The sequence below is a fragment of the Anoplolepis gracilipes genome, chromosome 2 (genome assembly GCF_047496725.1).
Source record: "Anoplolepis gracilipes chromosome 2, ASM4749672v1, whole genome shotgun sequence".
NCBI lineage: Eukaryota > Metazoa > Arthropoda > Insecta > Hymenoptera > Formicidae > Anoplolepis > Anoplolepis gracilipes.
Window position 1 is genome coordinate 10,625,001 of NC_132971.1, and position 13,670 is coordinate 10,638,670.

Genomic DNA, 13,670 nt, shown 5'->3' on the forward strand with positions numbered 1-13,670 from the left:
CTTTAAAAAATTATTTTTCATATTTAAAAATTGTAGAACATTTTACAGAAAAATGTAGAAATGGTGTAGAAGCTTATAATACTTGAAAATATGAACATAGTATAAATATAATATACAAGCTTAAACTCGGAAATAATATCTTGCATGATTTACTAAAAGGATATTGCAGCACTTAAGATACGTGTTTTGTTAACATTTAATTAACAAGAAACAAGCAGTGTTTCACTTTATAATTTCAAATACGAAGTTGCAGAATATCTTAACGCCAAATGTAAATAAGCAGTCGCAAAATGCAAATCAAGGATAAAGAGAAGAAGAGCTGGACAAAAGTAGCTAGAGTATCAGTCTGATCCTTTTCTCTACGTCAGAGTAGATTGAATAATCTGAATAAACCGCACGCCAAGTTGGATTTATTGTGGACGAAAATATTGATATTAGCTTTTTAAATAGAAAATAACTGAAATAAAAAAATCTACATTATATTTCCGCGATTGTGAAATTCGAACATCGCGGTAATATAATTTAATAATGAAGCAAAATATAATTCTCTAATATATATAAAATTGTTCTCTTTCTTTCTCTTTTTAAGCTGGATTTGTATATTTTTCGCAATTGAGATCTTTCAGAAAATAAGAATTTTCCAAATTCACATTTTTAAAATATTAAAGTAAGAGTTTTTACAATTTTGCATATACAGTATTTACATATACAATGTTGCGTTATACAATCATTTGTAACCTTGCATTCTACGCTGCTGGCAGTTAGTATGATACATTCTCACAATTTTAATTAACAGATCTTCATCTTCAATTCTTTTATCAACATCTTAGATTGTTAGATCACAGATAACTTCAAATGAAGATTGCGCAATGCGTTCCATTTAATGCCACATGGAACGCACTTAAACTTTACCATCTGCGTCTTGGCTCATATTTTGCTTCCGTTCTTTTCCTCTAATTACTTTTTAATCTCCGCGTTCTTTTGTATAATCTTCTTATTTAAAGAATCAGTTTTAATTCTCTTGCGAGAAAATCTATAATTAAAAGGATGTGTAATTTTGTATTTGATAAGAGAGCCTTGTGTTAATAATCTTTGCGCTATTTGGATATTAAAATATAAAATTTTCCGAAATTTTTAATAAAAACACGGTCGCGTAAATTTTTCTGCGCCACGCAGTTTTCTCGACTTTGTTGTTCGGAAGAAGATGACGAGGTCGGATTCTGGGATCCTCGGATCGGGATCACAGATCCGCGCGTGCAGGACAATTTTCATCCCCAAATAATGCATTAGATTCGAACAAGGGGGGGCGTTTGTTGATGTTCCTCGTTGAAAACGATGACGATTTGTCCGCAAACATTTGGTTTTCCGAAACTCCCGTCCTCGCGCGAATCCGACTGTCCACATTTTTTTCTTCTTCGTTCTATTCTTGTCTACCCTACGTCTTTCTCAAAAACGATCAAATCAAATAATTTTGCCAAATATAAATATAAAATATACACAATAAACATATCTCCGAATATAAATCTTGTTAATTTCACGAATTTCAATATTTTTCGTATTCTCGAAGGATATGAATAACGAATTAGGGGATGAAGTTCTATTCTGTATGGTTACTTTGACACGATGTAATGTAACGTGGTTTCGCGAGGATGCGTTTGCCTTCTTGGCCCAGTTTACCGAGGAATATAAAGGCACTTGTGCAGCGCGTTGCTGATACACGGCAGGAAATTGCAGCGAGCTTCGATATATACTGTGTCATTTATAACTGGGGAATAAGCGTCGAAGCCGCGACAGTTAACTCGTCGCGCGGTTTAATGACCAGTCTGGTGCATTTCATTTCCGTACTTCAATTTGTACTCGAATTCAGGTGTATGTAATGCGAAAACGATGTTATGATATAAATTGTATTCTAATTGAATATCAATTGAACTCAAGGATGAAACACACACAAGTTTTCCTTTACTAGTTTCCGGAAAATAAAAATTATTTTTTATGTAATAATCGAGAAAATTAATTCTGTTTTTTTTTTAACTTTATATATGTATTAATGTAATTGAAAGCTTTTTGATATATTTTTTAAAGTAATATTATAAGTATTTTTTTTATTTCGAAGATTCTAAATATTTATAAAAAATTAATTATATTGCGCAAAAAGAATGAAAAATATTTTGTCTATCTGTGTATTTATTTCTCATAATTAATCAATATTTTTTATATAAAAATATACACGTATGTTATTTCTGATTAATGTGTGCTTTTATGCTTTAAAAGATTATACATACTTATATTAATTTGAAATACTTATATTAATGTTTTATTTTATATTACATATTTTATTTATGCTTGTCCTCTCAGTAACTTGAACCTTTCATATAGCCGTAACATGATGAAGGGTCTAATGCTTGTACAATTTGTGTAAACGCAGCAAGCAATGTTGGTTATTTATGTGTGTGCGAAATAATTTCTTGTATGTTTTTATAAAATTTAATGAATCAACATTTTTTGTATACATTTTGTATAATATATTATTTTCATGCGAGATATTTCGAAGAAAAAAATTTTAATTACATAAACAAAATAAACTGAGCCATTTTACAGCCTTGCTCTGTACATTTCATGATTTTGAGAAAGGAAAAAAGATGGCATCACAATTAAAAATCCAATGAAATAAATTTAACTACACGCGATAGAAACTTTGTAAAACTCACGACATAGTTCTGACTCGCGACTTTCTCACGAAATTTTTGTCAATAAGGCAAATTTTCCTCCAAGGATTAAGTAACTCGTAGAATTAACGTCGACGATGTTGCGCAGGAACACGAAAAAAGCTCAACAGGGAAGGAGTTGAAAAAGTTTCGCTCCCCTAGAGAGATTTGCACTCTCGACCTCTAGTTTACAAGACTAGTGCTTTAACCTTTGAGCTATGAAGGTATTTGACATTCTTTTTCTGTTGTTTTCTTTTCTTTCTTTTTTTTAACGTATTTGCTTTTCTACAGGGTGTCTTCGAAATTGAATTTATTTAATAAAGAATAGGCTGAAAAATTTTTTTCAAAACTTTGAGATATTTTACGTGAGCGAAATATTTTAGAAATATACAAGTTAAAATAATAAAACACTCGGTTTGATTAGAGAAAAAATTATTAATTTACTCCATGTGATTACAATTTTTTTTGTCATATGAAATCTAATCCTAGTTTAAATTATGTAAATGCATAATTGAGGAGTAATTATTGTTAATTATTGAAAATAGTAGAGACCATGGCATAAGTAAGAGGACTAAAGTTATTTATAAAAATTACGCATATCGTGTAGTGGAAATTCCCTTGAGAGAGAATGCTCTCTTACCCCTAACCTAATTTATCTCTAACCCTCTCGATTAAATGGCTCGTAAAATTCACGACGGAATCCTTGAAGAACTACCGGGATCTCAATGGACTATTGTGAAACGTCCCTTGCTTTTAGAAACAAGTACGCTAAGAAAACGCGCCGAGTTGTATTTTTTTTCTTCTTTCACCCGAGTAGAATAACAACTCTACGTGGTAGATACTAGTTAACTTTTATCTAGCAACGCGTAGAGTTACACAATGAGTTTTCTCCTTAGCTTTTTTCGCGGTTCTTCTCTTTCGACCTCTTTGCATCCGCCTTTTATACGTCGTTCTTTATAATCCGATATTCAAGCAACGCACGCGTATTGATTGATGCCATCTTTCTTCAAAACTTTTCTAAAAAAATACCAAAGCTTTTTATATGGTAACTGCAGTATTCATCACTTCTTCGTTTAATATCGATCAAATCTATTATTTGATGATGTACGATAAATTTTTAAGCTTCTCCGGAATTTGATTTTTCGTTTATGATTTTTTTTCATGTAGAAAATAAAGAAGAATTTCAAGTAAATGCTTTAAGGAACATTAGGGAAAACTACACTCCAAAAAATGAGTTTGCAACTTGAACAAAAATTTTCTAGGTGTAAAAAATTCACTGAAACAGGTAAATTATTACCAAATATTGTGATACCGCATATATTTTGCACTTAATTTAAATGATAGAGACAGAATTTATATCCGTACTATTAGTGTAATTTAGACAGAAAATTTTTCTATAATGCTTATCTTTAAGGCCTATTGTCGAGGACAATTATATTTGTCATTAATATATGGCAATGGGATCTAAATTTTCTAGAGGTATTGCTAGAATATTGCTGCTATAAACTCTATACGCGACAAACAATATTCTAACAGATACAAAAAGTAGCGATAAATTTTAATTGAGACATCTAGAAATCTATCTACATTAGCAAAATATTTTTTTGAGTGTAGGATAAGATGGCCATAGGCTGGAATTTTTTCAATAATCGCTACATAGTGCGCTTTTTTAGTCATTATCAAAGATAATCGATTTTTACAGTAGTTTATGTGCATACATTATTCGAAATTGAATAAAACGATGAAGATTAAACGATATTGAATCTTATATCATATTTTTACTTTTGACTACCTGCAAAGTTTTTTATTTGTCCACTAAGAACTGTTATAACGTCAAATAAACTACAGTTAAGCTATCGTAATCGACGTTAGACATATTATAAAGATATATAAATTGTTATACGACCTATAATTTTTATTTTCGTTTTCATTATTTTTTTATAAATATTATGGCCATCTTTCCGTCACTATGGTCATCTTTTCCTTAAAAGTTGGGTAAGATGGCCAATGCTTACTTTGTACTATTTTGATAATATAAAATTTCTATGAAATATTTTCCTTTTAATTTCGATAATATTACGTAATTTAAGCTTCAGTGAAGATAATATGCCAAACACTATTAAAAAATAACAAAAATAAAAGTATGCTTTTTGCATTTTAAAAAACTATGGTCATCTTACCCGAATTTTTTCTATTTTGAATCTTTTTGTTTTTTTGTTAACGATTTGTCCTATTCTTCTGAAAAATGCGAGCATGCTATCCGAAATGCCACGTGGTACCGACGCCCATGCTGGGCAAATGCCAGGTCTTAAAAGTTAATTGCAACAGCGGTCAGGCAAAAGTTGCGGCAGGTGTACCGGATGTGAGATTTTCCTTGCTGAGATCCCGGGGAAGGAAAGGAGGGTGGGGAAATTTGTACAATTTCAGCAGGAATCGTGAGAGTTGGTAAAGTCCTCTAATGTAATCGTCATGGATTTCGTTGCGGTGAAAAAAATTCAACGATATTTATCCTCGGCCGAAAACACGCCGATCGTTTGAAGAACGCAATCATAAATAATAATGCAAACGAGTGATGATTTAAGAGTAGAGGAAAATGCGAACTCTCATTTCTATTTAAAATATTGATACATTTTCTGTTGTACATCACTTAATCTTATCATTCGAGTTGATAAAAATGAATTTGTTTTGTTTTGAGAATTAACGCATAAATATTTTTTTCACAGTCTGATGAGAGCGTGTATTAATTTTCTACTAGAAAATCTACACGAAATAGCAAAAGCTTATTTTAGTAAATGTCAAGTAAGATGTTCCAATTTGATATTTTTTTAAGAATTTGTGGAATAAGTAAATAATAATAAAAGCCCACGCGCTGAAAAATTTATGCGGCCGTAAGGATAAAAAGAATTTTACACACACAGATATAAAAAATAAATTTGTGTTTTTGATACTATTTCTCTTTCTCTCTCTCTCTCTCTCTCTCTCTCTCTCTCTTTCTTTTTTATAAAGAGAGAAAAAATGAATATTTACCGCAAGAGTAACCAAGAGTAACCAATTTTGACTATGTTTACGTCAAAAATATAATTCTGAGGATATTTTTGCCTTTCTAGCCAGAGAAAATTCTTTGAAATAGTCGGGACATTTTTTTTCAGATTTTTACATACGTATCCTGTTAAACTGTTACACTTAGATTTGTGAGAGTAAATCCTACGAATGCACAATGCCTCTCCGTGCGAGACTTTTCGATCCGTAAATTTCATCCTTACTTACGTAAATACCAAACATCGCACACACGTATCCTCTTTACTTTGTGCTTAACTTCGTGAACCAGTTCGCTCGGTAATCCCTCGGGAGCACACAGGAAGGTCGGCGCAGGACAGGTCGGGGGTTCACTACACGACGAAGGAAATTCCCGCGAGCACGGCCCTCGCGTGTAGAATACCGAACGATAATTACGTATCGATTTCCACGTGCCGCGAGAGTGTGTCGGCGATAATCGACTTCGTCTATCTCAGCTGTTTGACTCTGTCATCATTGACTGTATATATATATATATATATATATCTGCGGTATATATCGTACTCTTCCACTACTCGGTACCCGTGAATTCCTAACCCAGTTCCATTGATCGTAGCAAAGTGCCTCGATGACAAGAGCGCGCGCGCCTTGTATGACAAATTGAAGGGTCTCTTTTCTACAAAGTCAGCCATTCAAAGTAAAGTTTTCAAAACAACATTGAACGCGATCTACTGTAATGGAAAGTTTTTCCAGAAAGTGATTTTTACAAGGAAAATGACGTCTTTAAAATAGAAAACACAACATAACGACAGCCTTCGTCAGCGGATAATTTAAATTCTAGTAAATTCATTTCAGAGATAGAGAGAGAGAGAGAGAGAGAGAGAGAGAGAGAGAGAGAGAGAGAGAGAGAGAGATAGAGTGAGAAAGAGAGATTCTTGTTCCGAAAGATTAGATTATTAAAATTGACAGAAAATCGATAGCGGATTTGATATCCGATTGTGATTGATCGACTAAAAATCCATTCGCCTAAAAAAATGTAGTAAAGAAATTACATTTACATCAATCAGCTAATGGAGAAAGATGAATTATTTGATAGAAAAATAAAAAAAAATTTTAAACCCAGTATTGCAAAAAAAGTGATTTTTTTATACAAATAATATAATCCTGAATATATAGTACACTCATACACATTGCAAAAATAAAATAGTTTTCTCAACGCAGTTTTCTTTCGGCTTTCGCTTTCTCGTATGCTGTTATGTTCTTTCTTTGATTTTCTTTCATATTTTATCTTCAAGCGGATTTTCGGTTTTCTTCCTATCTCAGAACTTATAAAAACATTTCTCTATAAAATATTAAAAATATTAAAAATGACAACTAATTTTTAAAACAAACGATACACTTTGGAGATGTATGTATATTCAAATGAGATTGCCCGATTGTGCATTATTGATATATGTATTTTTTGTTAAATTTGCACAAGTAAAGTGTTTAATAATTGTACACAAATAATGAGCAAATAATGAATGATAAAATAATTTTTTTATTTTATCAAATTAATTATTTATTTTTGTATATATATATATATATATATATGGATATACAATTTTATTTGCATATAAGTAATAGAAAGAAATTTAGAATATCCAGCAATGCAGTTTAAATCCACTTATCATGAAAATCGAATTGTGATAATATTTTTTTTCTACTGTACACCATCGCTTTCTCTCTTCTCTAGGAAAAATCCTTGAAATAATTCTTTTCATATTACACTTTCAAGTTTCTGTGTGTGTGTGTAGGTATACGAGCGTCGCTTATAATATTTTCTCTCTCGGAGTACATATCGATGGATCGCGTAATAATGTCGACTTCGCGGTGCGAAATGTTCTGTATCTGGGCCGGATGGCGCAGTATGAACGTAGGACAAGGACTCAGACCTCGGGAAAAGAAGCCATCCGTTAAAGTTTATATTCCACACTCGACGCTTCTTTCCCGGCACCACCGGAACTGCGGTGTTCTTGACGATATACGTACAGTCGCCATAAGTCACGTACCGTACCGAGAGAGAGAGAGAGAGAGAGAGAGAGAGAGCTCACAACCCAACTACATATTTTCCACTTCGCGTATTTCAAAACTCGCTCGGTCCTTTTTTTCGGCCGAGAGCACAGATAAAGCGATCGAATGAGGGTCGTTAACGTGTAACAAAATATCCTGTATTTCTATCGCAAACTATTCCGTGAGATACCTTCGTTGCTTGTATTAAAGGTAGGGGATAGAAAATATTTTTATTTTTTCATAATTTTGTAGTTTTAAATATTAATTGGTCAATCATCTAGGATTAGAGTATCAATAAAAATGTGTAAGACAAAAAAAGAATTAATTAATTAAATTTAAAATACACAACGGACGAGATCTTTTTAGAGAAAATTTTATAAGTCTTTATTATATCACAAAATATTTTTTTTTTCTTCTTCTAAAATATTTCTATTACAATTTCGCAAATCTATTTGTGAGTTCATTGATTATTCAAGATTATGAATTATTGAAACAACAATATTGTAAATGCATTACTGATAATTAACTATGTATTTTGTTGTAATATAATAGTTATGCCTTTATTAATAATAGAATAGATAGTAATTAATGAACGATTAAAAGATTAGAAACTGAGTTGGAACTGAAGTGGAATTATAAAATCACATGAAACTCTTTATAAAACTTTTTTCCACGCACTTTGAGATTTTATTCACATTTTGTCGCGATTTGTCCGCCAGTCAGAAACAAAATCGAATTTTTCCTTTGTCATTCCAACAGACTCTTCCCGGAACAGGATAATGGAAGTTAAATTTCCCCATCCTCTTTCTATCTTGTTCGAAAGCAAATGAGCTCTAATTATATCCGGTTACGCGTTTGCCGAAAGCCACAGATGAAATCGAAGGAGAAAGCACGGAACGATTTAATTAAAATCGTGCTTTTAGAGTTGCGCTTTCTTTTGTCATAATGGGAAAGTGCTCAGCAACCTGTAGAAGGATAGCTGAACGAAGAGGAGACAATTAACGTCCATCCGTTCGATCTCTTTGTATGCATCTGACAGTATCGCTGCTTCTACAATATTCAGCAGCAAGGAATAATTAACGTATCAGCAAAGATAACTCAGCATAGAGAAAAATTATCGCTTTTATCAAATCGCGAATCTATCTATCTCAAAATATCGTGCGGGAATAACATTTCTTAAACAATTGCGGCGTGTGAATGATCGAATTATTTAATAACAGGATGTTTAAAAAAATATTACAAAATTTTTCTTCACAACTTTCTTTTCAGACTTTAATATCAAAGAAATCTATTTTATATAACGTTGTTAAATAAATTTTTTAACCTGCATTGCAGCTACAAATCGACGGGACGCGCGTCCCTTTCTCGAAGGGTTTATTCCTGTAAGCGCGATATGTAAGTAACGAGTACGCGTTAACGAGGCGAAGGAGGAGGATACAATTGTGCATTTGGTCGTGCAGCGAGTGCATAAATCCCACGGTACGGTGCGAATAGTCCGACGGGAGAATATCGTGAGGAAGAGAAGCTCGGGTCGGGTGAGAGGGCAGGATAGTTGTCGTAAACCCCTTATCTGGAGCAGGGATCCCGAGGAAAGAGCAGACTCTGGATTATCCTGTGCACAAGCGCCATATATATATATATATATATATATATATATCTTCTCTCTCCTTCTCTCTCTTTCTTTTCCGTTCGACATTTTCATCACGAATGCCGTTTTGCTGTTTCGTGTTGATTCGCGTTAATTTCAATGTAATTGCGGGATGCAACAAGGATACTGACTTTGCCATTCCCATGTTTGTTCTGATCAGCGCTCGTGACTGGATACAGAGATTGTCTATTTTTCTTATAGATATCCCATAGATCTGTTGACGCGCGAATAATGGATACAAGAAAAAGAATAATAATCCGCAAAACAAATATCCACCAGCTTCGAGAATTAAAAGAATATTTTATCGACAGTAATAAATTGGGCACGCTCAGTTATAATAAAAACATATTTCATTATATATAACACATAAATATAACACATTTATATAAAAATATGTGTATTATTAATATATATATTTTTTTCAATAAAGTATACAAAAAAGGGATTTATTCCAAAGCGCTTAATTAAAAGCGCTCAATTATTTTCAATGTATTTATTTAATTTATTTATATTAAATTTAAATGTGTTTTTATTACCAATATTGTTGTTTACTATCAAAAAATTAGGATTATATGGTTTTGTTCTCATATTCTTCAAAATGCAAGGTGCTTAATATTTATTACAATTTTTTGTACATCTGCGCATCCCATGATCAATTTAATATCGATCTTGTTTTAGTAAAGATGACAAGATATCAATTGATTTCAAATTTTCTTACTTTCATAGATCTACAATTTCAGAGATTTCTTGCGTATTCTCGTGTTACCCATTAAATTCCTTATTTATTATTCATGAATGTACACTTTCTATACAGGACGTGGATTTTAATGCTACACACAACGCAAAATTCGTCCTCATATAAATAATATTTTTCACATTTATCATAGTGACAAAGAGTTTTGCCGTAGAAATACTGATTTTTATATCCTTTAAATATGGCTGGTCGAGTATAGCATAGTTAAAAGGAGTATTTCCTATAACTCTACGAGGTTAAAAGGAATATTTCTATTCTTAAAGTGCTGTTCGTTTCCGTACGTGAGTTATATATCATTCTGCGCGTTTCTTCTCCAGTTCTATTCACCGATTTTGTTCTTTATACAGGGTGTCGCCGAGTAACCGTTTTTTTCTCTCAACATGATAGACACTAAATAAATTTTTGAGAATAATAACACTTTAAGAATTGCGAGATATTGGTCAAGGAGAATGCGTGGATATAAGAAACTATGGTGAATGTCTAACATTGTCTCGTATTTAAAAAGATATGAAAAAGAAACAATAATTTTATTTTTCAACACTAACATTAATCCGTGATAGATGAATAAATTTTACTTCAGTATTAAATGCATTTAATTGGTATGATTAAACGTTTTTTACGCTAATTAAATGCTTAAGAATAAATCTGCTTTCTTTATATTTTATTGAAAAAAATGTATATTTTAATAATATATTCTTAGTATTTGAAACTTTGCATTGTCTCATCAGAAATCGGCAGATAGATGTATTAGATATATTAGACATATTAAATAGACATATATCTTGTGAAAATTGCTAAAATTTGAATTTAAAAAGCGATTTTTTTTTTTCAAGAAAATTGCCGAGATAGATTCTGTAGATTTAGTGATTCTTCTCTGATTTTAATTCTTAATAATTGATAATTATAAGCTTAAATTTTTAATCAAGTTTTTAATTAAGTTTTTAATTAGCAGTAATTTTTTTGGATTTTTATTAAAAACAAGTTGATTACAACATCGAAGGACGTATTGTTAAAGAAAATAATATTGGCTAGATAAATAAAGCACGCAACTCTAAAGATCTGTCTTGATAAATCAATTGAATTGTGTCACGGTTCTATATCTACAATGTTCAATTGAAGATTAATACAGTTGATTTGCGAGAAATGTTTCATGGTAGAGAATCTAAATCTAACAGACTATCGTCAGTACGTATTCATTGAAATTTTTATATAATTGTATGTTGCAACATTACAATATTGCAATATGAGATTCAGTAAGATTTAAATCAAATATACGTTTCTTTATAAAATTACGAATTGTCATAAAATATTGCTTTCTTTTTTTCTTCTTTATTGATACATTTTGAAAAGCTTATTTTTCTGCATCATACAGGTCAGTGGTTTCGTGGATTATTTTATAGAGTGTTTGTGATTTTTTACAGATATTCGGTGATGTAGTATAAATCTTTACGTAATCCACGGAGATCTCTAATTCCATACACACACATTTTCGATTTCATCAATTCTTTACAGATCCCTAATTCCATAAGTGCGCCCTTCACGGATTCGCGGTTTCCCCGGTAATTCACATCGCCGATTAAATCTAAAACTTCACAAATCCTTGATTTTCCGAATCGATAGCTCGACGGGTGCTTCGTTTCGTAGAATATTGCCTCGGCGAATTATCGGCGCGCACCGAGAACAGAGAAAAAGGAGAAGAATTATTACGAAACGCGAGATCGAAGTTTCGAGCTGACTTTTCCGATATATATATAGTCGCTATCCTTAACTAATTTTAACTTTGAAGAGAATTCCGTGACCGATTCCTTGCCTTCCTTCGCGTAGAAACTGTCGAACCTTAGTTTGCCGACACGAGAATCGTTTCAAACCAACACACGACTTCTCAGGCTCAATCGCTAATCAAACTATCCGCGGAAATACAATAATCCACGAAGTGATAAAGTGAATAAACTGAATTAATCGGGAGCTCTCTTTGGTCAAAGTCTAGCTTTGGACAATCGAAGGGTCGAGCTTGGGTTGACAGAAAGCTGTTATTTGGTAATGTCGTTATATAGGTAACCCTAACTCGGATAAAAATTACGAAATTCAAGAATATAGCATATAAACTTTTTCATGGAATAATGGCATTGATCGGAAAAAAAAATTTTTTCACGTACGTTAATTAATTTGGAATTGCATATAAAATATCGGAATTTTCTTCCCATACATTCATAACGAGATATAATCGAACGAATGAGCGTTGGATACTTTTGTACATTTTTTCTTCAAGCGTGAAAAGTTACTGATTTCGTGCTTACTACATATGATGTATCGACGTCATTCATCTACTTCCTATTTTCAGTAACGCGATTTTTATATCAAAGTAATTTTCGCGTTGCAATATTATCGATCAGCAGATCGTTCATTGCGTGTAAACACGCGAAATTCGCGTACCTCTCCCCGCGGAAGTTATCGATGATCGATCGCGAGAACGCAAATGACATCGATGGGAACAAGCGTGTAATAAATTAAGTATCGCGCGGTACGCGAGCCGTCTCTCGGTGCTACGTATTTCACGTGATTGGACGAGAGCGTAACAAAGTTTTTAGCGTTAGTATTAAGCGCGCAAAACGCATGGAGAACGTTTTAATAATCAACGCATGAGGGAAAACAGCGTTTAATATTAATTCAATCCGAAAAATTTCTATGGAAAAGGGGGAAGATTTTTTTCTCTCCGAATCAAAGGATTCTCTCTCTCTCTCTCTCTCTCTCTTTCTCTTTTTTTCTGCCGCAGGTAAAATGCGAATTGAACAAACGGCGGTATAACATCCGTTTTATACCGGCAATTAACGTTTTATTACCAACACTCGCGTACTTTAATGTAAACGCGTTTAATGCGAGATGCCTGGGTAATAGTCGAATAACGTACGCTTGTTACATATACTGTGACTCGACGTAATAAAATTTATATTGCGCTCCGACGTTTCTAGCGACTGCTTTTTTTTTTTTTGTTGATGAAAATTATATTACAGTAACGTTCGCAGAAATCGCTCGCGCTTATTTAAATGACGCGGATAAATAATATACATACGGATAGAAAAACGAGCAGCCAGTTGTATTGATATTGTATTAATCAATATAAACGTACGTATACACACATAAAAGTATCATATCGACGCATATTTTAGACTCACAATTTCCGTTACTCACTTTACAGTGCATAAATATTTCTACGCATGTCAATTTATTCCCTTTCTGGCGCTCGAAATGAATGGTAAAAAAAATTTTATCGCAAATCGTCGAGTTTTAACATATAAAAGCATCTTCATTTTATGATAAATTCTTATCTCATATGTCATATAGGTATACCGGTTATATAAAGGTCACCTTGAATTTCTTAAATGGGACACCCTATATATTTTTGTATATTCTTGTAGCTTATCTCGAGAGCTTTCCAAAACACTTTAATAAAATATTTTTTCATTAAGTATTTTTCGAGTTATGCGGCTTGAAAGTT